The 17,495-nt window shown below is 42.9% G+C and overlaps 4 non-coding genes across 4 annotated transcripts; all 4 read left to right on the top strand.

Annotated features, from left to right (window-relative positions):
* The first annotated feature begins 3,902 nt into the window (after positions 1-3,902).
* trnas-uga (transfer RNA serine (anticodon UGA)) lies at positions 3,903-3,984 on the top strand. Its single transcript has one exon. It is a non-coding gene; the product is annotated as a tRNA-Ser (tRNA).
* A 4,271-nt stretch (positions 3,985-8,255) lies between these two features.
* trnas-uga (transfer RNA serine (anticodon UGA)) lies at positions 8,256-8,337 on the top strand. The gene has a single exon. It is a non-coding gene; the product is annotated as a tRNA-Ser (tRNA).
* Positions 8,338-12,599: 4,262 nt separating this feature from the next.
* trnas-uga (transfer RNA serine (anticodon UGA)) lies at positions 12,600-12,681 on the top strand. The gene has a single exon. It is a non-coding gene; the product is annotated as a tRNA-Ser (tRNA).
* Positions 12,682-16,984: 4,303 nt separating this feature from the next.
* Positions 16,985-17,066, top strand: trnas-uga (transfer RNA serine (anticodon UGA)). The gene has a single exon. It is a non-coding gene; the product is annotated as a tRNA-Ser (tRNA).
* Positions 17,067-17,495: the final 429 nt, after the last annotated feature.

Here is a 17,495-nt window from a genome sequence, read left to right as displayed (position 1 = left end):
GAAAGTGGAAAAATGGGAAAAGCAAATAACCTGAAAAGGCACTGCCGATCTTCACTGGTGCTCGAGTGGTTAGGATTGAGTGCACTTACTGCCATAGCCTGGGTTTGATTCCTGATCAGAAAATGATATCTTTATGCTGCTATGGCAACTCTCACAAGCATGATTTACTCGCGAAATGAAGGTACTCAGCACATCTGGCGCTAACAGTGGAGAGAAAAACACAATTAAAGCTCAAGATCAGTGATTATTCATCAGAGATGGAGAACAGATCGATAACAATTACAGAGAAAGAACAAGGGGACTGAATTGGAACACGTGAAGGGTTGTGAAAAGTTACAACACAGAGTGATGTACTGATAAAAGGGATGATGGTGCAAGGAAAATGTGGTTGGTAATGGGACAGCTATTTGTCCCTGCTGTTCCGTCTGCCAGACTTCACTGAAAGTTAGCTGATCCACGCTATTTTTGCTATTTCTTCACTTCAGGCCACTTTCACCACAGACTAGTTTCTCATTTTTAAAAAAAACTAACGTTTACCTCGACCACAAAAGTCAAAGACAGCACCGAGTGTGTTGACATGAGCATAAAACTGCAGGTGCACAAGTTTCAATTTCCAAAATGCACCAACCTAATCAATGTGGCTCCTGTGAAATGTGCAAGGCAATGCACGGCCATCAAACATCAATAGAAACAACTGACACACAGCAAATTCTACCACTTTCGTGTGGCATCTCCTTCTGCTTCTGTCACTGCTTATCCTCCAGCTCCCTCTGCTCCTCCAGCTCCCAGGTGAATTAGCTGCTTTATGCAAACACACCGAATTCATGAAACCCAACTTTCCCTGGAAAGCTTGGAATGGGAATGAAAGATACAGGACATTGAGAAGCGATGGGTTTTGCAGATAACAGGATAAATAAACACTGTGATCTCATCTTCCTGCTACTTCCGGATACTGAATACAGGAATGTGCAAGAGTTGTTCCCATTCACAATTATCAACAGTCACACTCTCCTTCCAATCTTGTACACGTTGCTTCGATTTCAAACTGTGCATAATTTCTCACTGGTTTTCAATGTGAAGAAAGCGGAGCTACTTGAAGCTAATGTTGTTCAGCAGATACACCAGAATGTGCAAGAAGATACCGAACAGGCCGATGATAACAGTGAATGTTTTGTTGAGCTGAGCTGCAGTGAAGGGTTGGCACCATTTAAAATGTCATTCAGGAGGTCTGGTTCCAAATCTGGTGATAGAAATTACAAGAAAAGCTCTCACTATATTTCCTCAGTGTCATGAGATCAAAAGGCAATAATACAAGGTATGAAAGTGTATTTGTCTGTAATGGATTGTGAGATGTCAGAATGACTGTGAAGGCAGCAGCAGTGATGTTGAGAAACATACAATTATAGAAAAGTACAGCACAGAAGGAGGCCATTCGGCCCAGCGTGCTTCTTTAACAGAGCCATTGTGATTGGTTGATCAGGAATGATGTGTGTGCCAGTTTGAACAGCAGGCAGAAAAATGTGTCCCATTCACACCCACATTTTCCTTGCACCATCATCCCTTCAGTCAGTACATCACTCTGTCTTGCAACATTTCACAGCCCTTTGCTTGCCGTCTTCCACTCCCCACGCTCTGCCTCGAATTGTTTTCAACTTGTTGCATTTCTGACCTCTGCAGCTCTGAAGAATAATCGTTGACCTAAAATGTCAATTCTGCCTTTCATTCCACATCCTGACAGAGGAGCTGAGCATCTTCACTGTTTATTCAGCAAGGATCTCATGTTGGTTTTGACAGTTCACACAGCAGCAAGAACAGAGCATCCCGTGAATGGGATTGAACGGCGACCACAGTGATAAAAGCATAAAATCCGAACCACTAGACCACCAGGAAAACTGTTCTCAACTCCTGCTAGTTAATGACCGAATCTATTTTTTCCCATTACTTCCCTTCAAGACACTTTCGCCACAGACTTGGTTATCACACAAAATGATCTGTTTGTTTAGATCACAGAAGTCTTGTTCAGCCAATGAAAGCACCGGTTGCTGTCGGGAGGAACATGAAATGGACACTGAGGTGAATTAGAAGGGCAAGCTGTGAATGTACAAGTCTCAATTTCCATATTGCACCAACCTACTCAATGAGGCTCCTGTGAAATGTGCAAGACAATGCACGGGCATCATTATTCAATAGAAACAACTGAGAGACTTCAAACTCTGCCAGTTTCACATGACATCTCCTCCTGCCTCTGTCACTGCTCTCCCTCTGCTCCGCCAGCTCCCAGGCGGATTACAGTTTGATGAAACCCAGTCGGGAGTGGGAATGAAAGATGTTGGACATTGAGAAGTGATGGGCTTTGCAGATAACAGGATAAATAGATAAATTCCTGCTTCTTCCAGTTACTGAATGCATTAATGTGCAAGAGTGGTTCCCATTATCAATTATCAACAGTCACACTCTCCTTCCAACCTCGGACACGTGGCTTAGCTTTGAAACTGTTCATATTTTCTCACTGGTTTTCAATGTGAAGGAAGTGGAGCTGTGAGAAGCTAATGTTGTTCAGCAGATGTAGCTCAGGAAGATACCGAACAGGCCTGTGACAACAGTGAATGTTTTGATGAGGTGAGCTGCAGTGAAGGGTCGGCACATTTAAAATGATATTCAGCGTCAGTGTCTTGACTTCAAAAGACCAGGACACAAGCTGCTGTTTCTGTATTATAAGGGCCTGAAAGGGTTAATGTTTGGACAGTGAGAGTAAACATCTCCCACTTTAGTGTTCACGATGTTCTCGTCAGTTGGGTGCACGGCATTGGAAGATGGTAGAAGCAACACTATGTGTGCTGGCTGGATAGGCTTGTGGAAAGTATAAATAATTATATGGATATAATAAACGAGTAATTCTTTAGCCCTACAGAGACTCCTGAGACTCTATCAACAATGCTCTACCTACAGTACAGTCAAAACACAACAGCACCTACTAATAGAATGCAGAAAATAACCAATCTTTACTGCATGAAAATGTATTTCTTCTTGATGGATCATCACACTTACACATGCCTGTGCTTCAATCTCCAACATTCAAACCCGCCTCATCTCTCAGATTATTCCTTCCACCTTTAATACTGACTTGCTTCTATTTCATTTTCTGTGGCTTATCCGACTGTAACATTCACTTTCATGTTCTTAAAGCCTTTAACATTGCTCGGTTCCCACCGCTGTTTCTGGGTTGCACATGTTCCATTCGCACCAATTTGGGCCTTGAACTCAATCCATACATTTAGGTCTGAGTGACCGCTCGGCAGATACACACTGCAGAAACAGGGCTCGGTCTTTGGAAGGACAACGGCGGGTTGTTGACAATATTTCTTTGAGGAATCTTCTGAGACAAGGGATGTGAACTGAGGAACTGGGTTTTGTTTTCATGGCAGTTCATGCTTTTCTCATGAAATGTGTTCTTTGATGAAGTAACGGAGAAAGTTGATGAGGATAGCGGTCATGTGATTGATGCTTTGCACATGGACTTTCAAAAGGCATCCGGTGAAATACCACATAATCGAGCTGTTAGAAAAATTAAAGTGATGGAATTAAAGGACCAGGGCCAGCGTGGTTACATAATTTGCTGAGGGATATAGAACAGAGAATAACGACCAGAGAAGAGGATGAGTTTCCAGGGTGATGGGTAAAAACTGGATTGTGGGATTAAACTGACAGTTCTATCAAAGAGCCGGCACAGGCTCGGCGGGTGGACAGGCTTCCTTCTGTGCTGTAAAATTCACTGATTCCATCATGTTCATTTTCACATCAACTGGGAGATGCAACAGAACTCAAGGCTCAAAGACAATGATTCTCCACAATATGTCAAAATCACTAATGCTTTGTATGGACAATTTAATCGTAGAGTGACAGCTGTGATGGCCGAGTGGTTAAGGCGTTGGACTTGAAATCCGATGGGGTTTCCCCGCTCAGGTTCAAACCCTGCTCACAGCGAGTTTCATTCAGTTTTAAGCAGTTGGCTTTCTGGCGACATCACTGACTTGTTCACCAATGAAACATCCATGTGCTGCAGTCTGCTGACTTGACTGATCATTTCGCTGATTGGAAATATTCGCATTGATTGGCATCAGTGAGATATCGCAGATTTCTTCGAAACCAAAGGTAATATGGATGAGGAATGAAAATAGCCAGAAAATGTCTTTTAATAGAGATCCTTGCAATGTGTTGAAGGCAATCGAACCTTCAGTGAATGAGTGGGAACGCCCTTTGGTTTCGTTAATTTGAACCAGATTTCTGTGTCAAATGACCACGGCAGAACTGGAATCTTCACAGAATCAGAGAAATTTCCTACTGAAAGTGGAAAAATGGGAAAAGCAAATAACCTGAAAAGGCACTGCCGATCTTCACTCGTGCTCGAGTGGTTAGGATTGAGTGCACTTATTGCCATAGCCTGGGTTTGATTCCTGATCAGAAAATGATATCTTTATGCTGCTATGGCAACTCTCACAAACATGATTTACTCGCGAAATGAAGGTACTCAGCACATCTGGCGCTAACAGTGGAGAGAAAAACACAATTAAAGCTCTAGATCAGTGATTATTCATCAGAGATGGAGAAGTCGGAGATGTAACAGATCGATAACAATTACAGAGAAAGAACAAGGGGAGCGAATTGGAACAAGAGAAGGGTTGTGAAAAGTTACAACACAGAGTGATGTACTGATAAAAGGGATGATGGTGCAAGGAAAATGTGGTTGGTAATGGGACAGCTATTTGTCCCTGCTGTTCCGTCTGCCAGACTTCACTGAAAGTTAGCTGATCCACGCTATTTTTGCTATTTCTTCACTTCAGGCCACTTTCACCACAGACTAGTTTCTCATTTAAAAAAAAAACTAACGTTTACCTAAACCACAAAAGTCAAGGACAGCACCGAGTGTGTTGACATGAGCATAAAACTGCAGGTGCACAAGTTTCAATTTCCAAAATGCACCAACCTAATCAAGCGGCTCCTGTGAAATGTGCAAGGCAATGCACGGCCATCAAACATCAATAGAAACAACTGACACACAGCAAATTCTACCACTTTCATGTGGCATCTCCTTCTGCTTCTGTCACTGCTTATCCTCCAGCTCCCTCTGCTCCTCCAGCTCCCAGGTGAATTAGCTGCTTTATGCAAACACACCGAATTCATGAAACCCAACTTTCCCTGGAAAGCAGGGAATGGGAATGAAAGATACAGGACATTGAGAAGCGATGGGTTTTGCAGATAACAGGATAAATAAACACTGTGATCTCATCTTCCTGCTACTTCCGGATACTGAAAGAGGAATGTGCAAGAGTTGTTCCCATTCACAATTATCAACAGTCACACTCTCCTTCCAATCTTGTACACGTTGCTTCGAATTCAAACTGTGCATAATTTCTCACTAGTTTTCAATGTGAAGAAAGCGGAGCTACTTGAAGCTAATGTTGTTCAGCAGATACACCAGAATGTGCAAGAAGATACCGAACAGGCCGATGATAACAGTGAATGTTTTGTTGAGCTGAGCTGCAGTGAAGGGTTGGCACCATTTAAAATGTCATTCAGGAGGTCTGGTTCCAAATCTGGTGATAGAAATGGCAAGAAAAACTCTCACTATATTTCCTCAGTGTCATGAGATCAAAAGGCAATAATACAAGGTATGAAAGTGTATTTGTCTGTAATGGATTGTAAGATGTCAGAATGACTGTGAAGGCAGCAGCAGTGATGTTGGGAAACATACAATTATAGAAAAGTACAGCACAGAAGGAGGCCATTCGGCCCAGCGTGCTTCTTTAACAGAGCCATTGTGATTGGTTGATCAGGAATGATGTGTGTGCCAGTTTGAACAGCAGGCAGAAAAATGTGTCCCATTCACACCCACATTTTCCTTGCACCATCATCCCTTCAGTCAGTATATCACTCTGTCTTGCAACATTTCACAGCCCTTTGCTTGCCGTCTTCCACTCCCCACGCTCTGCCTCGAATTGTTTTCAACTTGTTGCATTTCTGACCTCTGCAGCTCTGAAGAATAATCGTTGACCTAAAATGTCAATTCTGCTTTTAATTCCACATCCTGACAGAGGAGCTGAGCATCTTCACTGTTTATTCAGCAAGGATCTCATGTTGGTTTTGACAGTTCACACAGCAGCAAGAACAGAGCATCCCGTGAATGGGATTGAACGGCGACCACAGAGATAAAAGCATAAAATCCTAACCACTAGACCACCAGGAAAACTGTTCTCAACTCCTGCTAGTTAATGACCGAATCTATTTTTTCCCATTACTTCACTTCAAGACACTTTCGCCACAGACTTGGTTGTCACACAAAATGATCTGTTTGTTTAGATCACAGAAGTCTTGTTCAGCCAATGAAAGCACCGGTTGCTGTCGGGAGGAACATGAAATGGACACTGAGGTGAATTAGAAGGACAAGCTGTGAATGTACAAGTTTCAATTTCCATATTGCACCAACCTACTCAATGAGGCTCCTGTGAAATGTGCAAGGCAATGCACGGCCATCATTATTCAATAGAAACAACTGAGAGACTTCAAACTCTGCCAGTTTCACGTGACATCTCCTCCTGCCTCTGTCACTGCTCTCCCTCTGCTCCTCCAGCTCCCAGGCGGATTACAGTTTGATGAAACCCAGTCGGGAGTGGGAATGAAAGATGTTGGACATTGAGAAGTGATGGGCTTTGCAGATAAGAGGATAAATAGATAAATTCCTGCTTCTTCCAGTTACTGAATGCATTAATGTGCAAGAGTGGTTCCCATTATCAATTATCAACAGTCACACTCTCCTTCCAACCTCGGTCACATGGCTTAGCTTTGAAACGGTTCATATTTTCTCACTGGTTTTCAATGTGAAGGAAGTGGAGCTGTGAGAAGCTAATGTTGTTCAGCAGATGTAGCTCAGGAAGATACCGAACAGGCCTGTGACAACAGTGAATGTTTTGATGAGGTGAGCTGCAGTGAAGGGTCGGCACATTTAAAATGGTATTCAGCGTCAGTGTCTTGACTTCAAAAGACCAGGACACAAGCTGCTGTTTCTGTATTCTAAGGGCCTGAAAGGGTTAATGTTTGGACAGTGAGAGTAAACATCTCCCACTTTAGTGTTCACGATGTTCTCATCAGTTGGGTGCTCGGCTTTGGAAGAAGGCAGAAGCAACACCATGTGTGCTGGCTGGATAGGCTTGTGGAAAGTATAAATAATTATATGGATATGATAAACGAGTAATTTTTAGCCCTACAGAGACTCCTGAGACTCTATAAACAATGTTCTACCTACAATACAGTCAAAACACAACAGCACCTACTAATAGAATGCAGAAAATAACCAATCTTTACTGCATGAAAATGTATTTCTTCTTGATGGATCATCCCACTTACACATGCCTGTGCTTCAATCTCCAACATTCAAACCCGCCTCATCTCTCAGATTATTCCTTCCACCTTTAATACTGACTTGCTTCTATTTCATTTTCTGTGGCTTATCCGACTGTAACATTCACTTTCATGTTCTTAAAGCCTTTAACATTGCTCGGTTCCCACCGCTGTTTCTGGGTTGCACATGTTCCATTCGCACCAATTTGGGCCTTGAACTCAATCCATACATTTAGGTCTGAGTGACCGCTCGGCAGAGACACACTGCAGAAACAGGGCTCGGTCTTTGGAAGGACAACGGCGGGTTGTTGACAATATTTCTTTGAGGAATCTTCTGAGACAAGGGATGTGAACTGAGGAACTGGGTTTTGTTTTCATGGCAGTTCGTGCTTTTCTCATGAAATGTGTTCTTTGATGAAGTAACGGAGAAAGTTGATGAGGAGCGCGGTAATGTGATTGATGCTTTGCACATGGACTTTCAAAAGGCGTCTGGTGAATTACCACATAATCGAGCTGTTAGAAAATTTAAAGCGGTGGAATTAAAGGACCAGGGCCAGCGTGGTTACATAGTTTGCTGAGGGACATAAAACAGAGAATAGCGACAAGAGAAGAGGATGAGTTTCCAGGGTGATGGGGAAAAACTGGATTGTGGGATTAAACTGACAGCTCTTTCAAAGAACCGGCACAGACTCGGCGGGTGGACAGGCTTCCTTCTGTGCTGTAAAATTCACTGATTCCATCATGTTCATTTTCACATCAACTGGGAGATGCAACAGAACTCAAGGCTCAAAGACAATGATTCTCCACAATATGTCAAAATCACTAATGCTTTGTATGGACAATTTAATCATAGCTTCACAGCTGTGATGGCCGAGTGGTTCAGGCGTTGGACTTGAAATCCAATGGGGTTTCCCCGCGCAGGTTCGAACCCTGCTCACAGCGAGTTTGTCTCAGTTTTAAGCAGTTGGCTTTCTGGCGACATCACCGACTTGTTCACCAATGAAACATCCATGTGCTGCAGTCTGCTGACTTGACTGATCATTTCACTGATTGGAAATATTCGCATTGATTGGCATCAGTGAGATATTGCAGATTTCTTCGAAACCAAAGGTAATATGGATGAGGAATGAAAATATCCAGAAAATGTCTTTTAATAGAGATCTTTGCAATGTGTTGAAGGCAATCGAACCTTCAGTGAATGAGTGGGAACGCCCTTTGGTTTTGTTAATTTGAACCAGATTTCTGTGTCAAATGACCACGGCAGAACTCGAATCTTCACAGAATCAGAGAAATTTCCTACTGAAAGTGGAAAAATGGGAAAAGCGAATAACCTGAAAAGGCACTGCCGATCTTCACTGGTGCTCGAGTGGTTAGGATTGAGTGCACTTACTGCCATAGCCTGGGTTTGATTCCTGATCAGAAAATGATATCTTTATGCTGCTATGGCAACTCTCACAAACATGATTCACTCGCGAAATGAAGGTACTCAGCACATCTGGCGCTAACAGTGGAGAGAAAAACACAATTAAAGCTCTAGATCAGTGATTATTCATCAGAGATGGAGAAGTCGGAGATGTAACAGATCGATAACACTTACAGAGAAAGAACAAGGGGAGCGAAATGGAACACGTGAAGGGTTGTGAAAAGTTACAACACAGAGTGATGTACTGATAAAAGGGATGATGGTGCAAGGAAAATGTGGTTGGTAATGGGACAGCTATTTGTGCCTGCTGTTCCGTCTGCCAGACTTCACTCAAAGTTAGCTGATCCACGCTATTTTTGCTATTTCTTCACTTCAGGCCACTTTCACCACAGACTAGTTTCTCATTTTTAAAAAAAACTAACATTTACCCAGACCACAAAAGTCAAGGACAGCACCGAGTGTGTTGACATGAGCATAAAACTGCAGGTGCACAAGGTTCAATTTCCGAAATGCACCAACCTAATCAAGTGGCTCCTGTGAAATGTGCAAGGCAATGCAAGGCCATCAAACATCAATAGAAACAACTGACACACAGCAAATTCTACCACTTTCATGTGGCATCTCTTTCTGCTTCTGTCACTGCTTATCCTCCAGCTCCCTCTGCTCCTCCAGCTCCCAGGTGAATTATCTGCTTTATGCAAACACACCGAATTCATGAAACCCAACTTTCCCTGGAAAGCAGGGAATGGCAATGAAAGATACAGGACATTGAGAAGGGATGGGTTTTGCAGATAACAGGATAAATAAACACTGTGATCTCATCTTCCTGCTTCTTCCAGATACTGAAAGAGGAATGTGCAAGAGTTGTTCCCATTCACAATTATTAACAGTCACACTCTCCTTCCAATCTTGTACATGTTGCTTCGATTTCAAACTGTGCATAATTTCTCACTGGTTTTCAATGTGAAGAAAGCGGAGCTACTTGAAGCTAATGTTGTTCAGCAGATACACCAGAATGTGAAAGAAGATACCGAACAGGCCGATGATAACAGTGAATGTTTTGTTGAGCTGAGCTGCAGTGAAGGGTTGGCACCATTTAAAATGTCATTCAGGACGTCTGGTTCCAAATCTGGTGATAGAAATGACAAGAAAAACTCTCACTGAATTTCCTCAGAGTCATGAGATCAAAAGGCAATGATACATGGTACGAAAGTGTATTTGTCTGTAATGGATTGTAAGATGTCAGAATGACTGTGAAGGCAGCAGCAGTGATGTTGAGAAACATACAATTATAGAAAAGTACAGCACAGAAGGAGGCCATTCGGCCCAGCGTGCTTCTTTAACAGAGCCATTGTGATTGGTTGATCAGGAATGATGTGTGTGCCAGTTTGAACAGCAGGCAGAAAAATGTGTCCCATTCACACCCACATTTTCCTTGCACCGTGATCCCTTCAGTCAGTATATCACTCTGTCTTGCAACATTTCACAGCCCTTTGCTTGCCGTCTTCCACTCCCCACACTCTGCCTCGAATTGTTTTCAACTTGTTGCATTTCTGACCTCTGCAGCTCTGAAGAATAATCGTTGACCTAAAATGTCAATTCTGCTTTTCATTCCACATCCTGACAGAGGAGCTGAGCATCTTTACTGTTTATTCAGCAAGGATCTCATGTTGGTTTTGACAGTTCACACAGCAGCAAGACCAGAGCATCCCGTGAATGGGATTGAACAGAGATAAAAGCACCAAATCCTAACCACTAGACCACCAGGAAAACTGTTCTCAACTCCTGCTCATTAATGACCGATGCTATTTTTTCCCATTACTTCACTTCAAGATACTTTCGCCACAGACTTGTTTGTCACACAAAATGATCTGTTTCGTTAGATCACAGAAGTCTTGTTCAGCCAATGAAAGCACCGAGTGCTGTCGGGAGGAACATGAAATGGACACTGAGGTAAAATAGAAGGACAAGCTGTGAATGTACAAGTTTCAATTTCCATATTGCACAAACCTACGCAATGAGGCTCCTGTGAAATGTGCAAGGCAATGCACGGCCATCATTATTCAATAGAAACAACTGAGAGACTTCAAACTCTGCCAGTTTCACGTGACATCTCCTCCTGCCTCTGTCACTGCTCTCCCTCTGCTCCTCCAGCTCCCAAGCGGATTACAGTTTGATGAAACCCAGTCGGGAGTGGGAATGAAAGATGTTGGACATTGAGAAGTGATGGGCTTTGCAGATAACCGGATACATAGATAAATTCCTGCTTCTTCCAGGTACTGAATGCATTAATGTGCAAGAGTGGTTCCCATTATCAATTATCAACAGTCACACTCTCCTTCCAACCTCGGTCACGTGGCTTAGCTTTGAAACTGTTCATATTTTCTCACTGGTTTTCAATGTGAAGGAAGTGGAGCTGCGAGAAGCTAATGTTGTTCAGCAAATGTAGCTCAGGAAGATACCGAACACGCCTGTGACAACAGTGAATGTTTTGATGAGGTGAGCTGCAGTGAAGGGTCGGCACATTTAAAATGGTATTCAGCGTCAGTGTCTTGACTTCAAAAGACCAGGACACAAGCTGCTGTTTCTGTATTATAAGGGCCTGAAAGGGTTAATGTTTGGACAGTGAGAGTAAACATCTCCCACTTAGTGTTCATGATGTTACTGTCACTTGGGTGCTCGGCTTTGGAAGAAGGCAGAAGCAACACCATGTGTGCTGGCTGGATAGGCTTGTGGAAAGTATAAATAATTATATGGATATGATAAACGAGTAATTCTTTAGCCCTACAGAGACTCCTGAGACTCTATAAACAATGTTCTACCTACAATACAGTCAAAACACAACAGCACCTACTAATAGAATGCAGAAAATAACCAATCTTTACTGCATGAAAATGTATTTCTTCTTGATGGATCATCACACTTACACATGCCTGTGCTTCAATCTCCAACATTCAAACCCGCCTCATCTCTCAGATTATTCCTTCCACCTTTAATACTGACTTGCTTCTATTTCATTTTCTGTGGCTTATCCGACTGTAACATTCACTTTCATGTTCTTAAAGCCTTTAACATTGCTCGGTTCCCACCGCTGTTTCTGGGTTGCACATGTTCCATTCGCACCAATTTGGGCCTTGAACTCAATCCATACATTTAGGTCTGAGTGACCGCTCGGCAGAGACACACTGCAGAAACAGGGCTCGGTCTTTGGAAGGACAACGGCGGGTTGTTGACAATATTTCTTTGGGGAATCTTCTGAGACAAGGGATGTGAACTGAGGAACTGGGTTTTGTTTTCATGGCAGTTCGTGCTTTTCTCATGAAATGTGTTCTTTGATGAAGTAACGGAGAAAGTTGATGAGGAGCGCGGTAATGTGATTGATGCTTTGCACATGGACTTTCAAAAGGCGTCTGGTGAATTACCACATAATCGAGCTATTAGAAAATTTAAAGCGGTGGAATTAAAGGACCAGGGCCAGCGTGGTTACATAATTTGCTGAGGGACATAAAACAGAGAATAGCGACAAGAGAAGAGGATGAGTTTCCAGGGTGATGGGGAAAAACTGGATTGTGGGATTAAACTGACAGCTCTTTCAAAGAACCGGCACAGACTCGGCGGGTGGACAGGCTTCCTTCTGTGCTGCAAAATTCACTGATTCCATCATGTTCATTTTCACATCAACTGGGAGATGCAACAGAACTCAAGGCTCAAAGACAATGATTCTCCACAATATGTCAAAATCACTAATGCTTTGTATGGACAATTTAATCAAAGCTCCGCAGCTGTGATGGCCGAGTGGTTAAGGCGTTGGACTTGAAATCCAATGGGGTTTCCCCGCGCAGGTTCGAACCCTGCTCACAGCGAGTTTGTCTCAGTTTTAAGCAGTTGGCTTTCTGGCGACATCACCGACTTGTTCACCAATGAAACATCCATGTGCTGCAGTCTGCTGACTTGACTGATCATTTAGATGATTGGAAATATTCGCATTGATTGGCATCAGTGAGATATTGCAGATTTCTTCGAAACCAAAGGTAATATGGATGAGGAATGAAAATATCCAGAAAATGTCTTTTAATAGAGATCCTTGCAATGTGTTGAAGGCAATCGAACCTTCAGTGAATGAGTGGGAACGCCCTTTGGTTTTGTTAATTTGAACCAGATTTCTGTGTAAAATGACCACGGCAGAACTCGAATCTTCACAGAATCAGAGAAATTTCCTACTGAAAGTGGAAAAATGGGAAAAGCGAATAACCTGAAAAGGCACTGCCGATCTTCACTGGTGCTCGAGTGGTTAGGATTGAGTGCACTTACTGCCATAGCCTGGGTTTGATTCCTGATCAGAAAATGATATCTTTATGCTGCTATGGCAACTCTCACAAACATGATTCACTCGCGAAATGAAGGTACTCAGCACATCTGGCGCTAACAGTGGAGAGAAAAACACAATTAAAGCTCTAGATCAGTGATTATTCATCAGAGATGGAGAAGTCGGAGATGTAACAGATCGATAACAATTACAGAGAAAGAACAAGGGGAGCGAAATGGAACACGTGAAGGGTTGTGAAAAGTTACAACACAGAGTGATGGACTGATAAAAGGGATGATGGTGCAAGGAAAATGTGGTTGGTAATGGGACAGCTATTTGTCCCTGCTGTTCCGTCTGCCAGACTTCACTGAAAGTTAGCTGATCCACGCTATTTTTGCGATTTATTCACTTCAGGCCACTTTCACCACAGACTAGTTTCTCATTTTTTAAAAAACTAACGTTTACCTAGACCACAAAAGTCAAGGACAGCACCGAGTGTGTTGACATGAGCATAAAACTGCAGGTGCACAAGTTTCAATTTCCAAAATGCACCAACCTAATCAATGTGGCTCCTGTGAACTGTGCAAGGCAATGCACGGCCATCAAACATCAATAGAAACAACTGACACACAGCAAATTCTACCACTTTCATGTGGCATCTCCTTCTGCTTCTGTCACTGCTTATCCTCCAGCTCCCTCTGCTCCTCCAGCTCCCAGGTGAATTAGCTGCTTTATGCAAACACACCGAATTCATGAAACCCAACTTTCCCTGGAAAGCAGGGAGTGGCAATGAAAGATACAGGACATTGAGAAGCGATGGGTTTTGCAGATAACAGGATAAATAAACACTGTGATCTCATCTTCCTGCTTCTTCCAGATACTGAAAGAGGAATGTGCAAGAGTTGTTCCCATTCACAATTATTAACAGTCACACTCTCCTTCCAATCTTGTACACGTTGCTTCGATTTCAAACTGTGCATAATTTCTCACTGGTTTTCAATGTGAAGAAAGCGGAGCTACTTGAAGCTAATGTTGTTCAGCAGATGTAATGCAAGAAGATACTGAACAGGCCGATGATAACAGTGAATGTTTTGTTGAGCTGAGCTGCAGTGAAGGGTTGGCACCATTTAAAATGTCATTCAGGAGGTCTGGTTCCAAATCTGGTGATAGAAATGACAAGACAAACTCTCACGATATTTCCTCAGTGTCATGAGATCAAAAGGCAATGAAACATGGTACGAAAGTGTATTTGTCTGTAATGGATTGTAAGATGTCAGAATGACTGTGAAGGCAGCAGCAGTGATGTTGAGAAACATACAATTATAGAAAATTGCAGCACAGAAGGAGGCCATTCGGCCCAGCGTGCTTCTTTAACAGAGCCATTGTGATTGGTTGATCAGGAATGATGTGTATGCCAGTTTGAACAGCAGGCAGAAAAATGTGTCCCATTCACACCCACATTTTCCTTGCACCATCATCCCTTCAGTCAGTATATCACTCTGTCTTGCAACATTTCACAGCCCTTTGCTTGCCGTCTTCCACTCCCCACGCTCTGCCTCGAATTGTTTTCAACTTGTTGCATTTCTGACCTCTGCAGCTCTGAAGAATAATCGTTGACCTAAAATGTCAATTCTGCTTTTCATTCCACATCCTGACAGAGGAGCTGAGCATCTTCACTGTTTATTCAGCAAGGATCTCATGTTGGTTTTGACAGTTCGCACAGCAGCAAGAACAGAGCATCCCGTGAATGGGATTGAACAGAGATAAAAGCACCAAATCCTAACCACTAGACCACCAGGAAAACTGTTCTCAACTCCTGCTAGTTAATGACCGATGCTATTTTTTCCCATTACTTCACTTCAAGATACTTTCGCCACAGACTTGTTTGTCACACAAAATGATCTGTTTTGTTAGATCACAGAAGTCTTGTTCAGCCAATGAAAGCACTGGTTGCTGTCGGGAGGAACATGAAATGGACACTGAGGTGAATTAGAAGGACAAGCTTTGAATGTACAAGTTCCATTTTCCATATTGCACCAACCTACTCAATGAGGCTCCTGTGAAATGTGCAAGGCAATGCACGGCCATCATTATTCAATAGAAACAACTGAGAGACTTCAAACTCTGCCAGTTTCACGTAACATCTCCTCCTGCCTCTGTCACTGCTCTCCCTCTGCTCCGCCAGCTCCCAGGCGGATTACAGTTTGATGAAACCCAGTCGAGAGTGGGAATGAAAGATGTTGGACATTGAGAAGTGATGGGCTTTGCAGATAAGAGGATAAATAGATAAATTCCTGCTTCTTCCAGTTACTGAATGCATTAATGTGCAAGAGTGGTTCCCATTATCAATTATCAACAGTCACACACAGCCACATTGAGGGCCGAAGGGCTTGTACTGCGCTGTAATGTTCTAATTCCTTCCAATCTCGGACACGTGGCTTAACTTTGAAACTGTTCATATTTTCTCACTGGTTTTCAATGTGAAGGAAGTGGAGCTGCGAGAAGCTAATGTTGTTCAGCAGATGTAGCTCAGGAAGATACCGAACACGCCTGTGACAACAGTGAATGTTTTGATGAGGTGAGCTGCAGTGAAGGGTCGGCACATTTAAGATGGTATTCAGTGTCAGTGTCTTGACTTCAAAAGACCAGGACACAAGTTGCTGTTTCTGCGTTATAAGGGCCTGAAAGGGTTAATGTTTGGACAGTGAGAGTAAACATCTCCCACTTTAATGATCACGATGTTCTCGTCAGTTGGGTGCTCGGCTTTGGAAGAAGGTAGAAGCAACACCATGTGTGCTGGCTGGATAGGCTTGTGGAGAGTATAAATAATTTTTGGATATAATAAACGAGTAATTCTTTAACCCTACAGAGACTCCTGAGACTCTATAAACAATGCTCTACCTACAATACAGTCAAAACACAACAGCATCTACTAATGGAATGCAGAAAATAAGCAATCTTTTCTGCATGAAAATGTATTTATTCTCGATGGATCATCAGACTTACACATGCCTGTGCTTCAATCTCCAACATTCAAACCCGCCTCATCTCTCAGATTATTCCTTCCACCTTTAATACTGACTTGCTTCTATTTCATTTTCTGTGGCTTATCCGACTGTAACACTCACTTTCATGTTCTTAAAGCCTTTAACATTGCTCGGTTACCACCGCTGTTTCTGGGTTGCACATGTTCTATTTGCACCAATTTGGGCCTTGAACTCAATCCATACATTTAGGTCTGAGTGACCGCTCGGCAGAGACACACTGCAGAAACAGGGCTCGGTCTTTGGAAGGACAACGGCGGGTTGTTGACAATATTTCTTTGAGGAATCTTCTGAGACAAGGGATGTGAACTGAGGAACTGGGTTTTGTTTTCATGGCAGTTCGTGCTTTTCTCATGAAATGTGTTCTTTGATGAAGTAACGGAGAAAGTTGATGAGGATAGCGGTCATGTGATTGATGCTTTGCACATGGACTTTCAAAAGGCATCCGGTGAAATACCACACAATCGAGCTGTTAGAAAAATTAAAGTGATGGAATTAAAGGACCAGGGCCAGCGTGGTTACATAATTTGCTGAGGAATATAAAACAGAGAATAGCGACCAGAGAAGAGGATGAGTTTCCAGGGTGATGGGAAAAAGCTGGATTGTGGGATTAAACTGACAGATCTTCCAAAGAACCGGCACAGGCTCGGCGGGTGGACAGGCTTCCTTCTGTGCTGTAAAATTCACTGATTCCATCATGTTCATTTTCACATCAACTGGGAGATGCAACAGAACTCAAGACTCAAAGACAATGATTCTCCACAATATGTCAAAATCACTAATGCTTTGTATGGACAATTTAATCAAAGCTCCGCAGCTGTGATGGCCGAGTGGTTAAGGCGTTGGACTTGAAATCCAATGGGGTTTCCCCGCGCAGGTTCGAACCCTGCTCACAGCGAGTTTCTCTCAGTTTTAAGCAGTTGGCTTTCTGGCGACATCACCGACTTGTTCACCAATGAAACATCCATGTGCTGCAGTCTGCTGACTTGACTGATCATTTCGCTGATTGGAAATATTCGCATTGATTGGCATCAGTGAGATATTGCAGATTTCTTCGAAACCAAAAGTAATATGGATGAGGAATGAAAATATCCAGAAAATGTCTTTTAATAGAGATCCTTGCAATGTGTTGAAGGCAATCGAAACTTCAGTGAATGAGTGGGAACGCCCTTTGGTTTTGTTAATTTGAACCAGATTTCTGTGTCAAATGAGCACGGCAGAACTGGAATCTTCACAGAATCAGAGAAATTTCCTACTGAAAGTGGAAAAATGGGAAAAGCAAATAACCTGAAAAGGCACTGCCGATCTTCACTCGTGCTCGACTGGT

The sequence above is a fragment of the Heterodontus francisci genome, chromosome 34 (genome assembly GCF_036365525.1).
Source record: "Heterodontus francisci isolate sHetFra1 chromosome 34, sHetFra1.hap1, whole genome shotgun sequence".
NCBI lineage: Eukaryota > Metazoa > Chordata > Chondrichthyes > Heterodontiformes > Heterodontidae > Heterodontus > Heterodontus francisci.
Note: the sequence above shows the minus strand (reverse complement) of the source record. Positions and strands in the feature narration are given on the sequence as shown.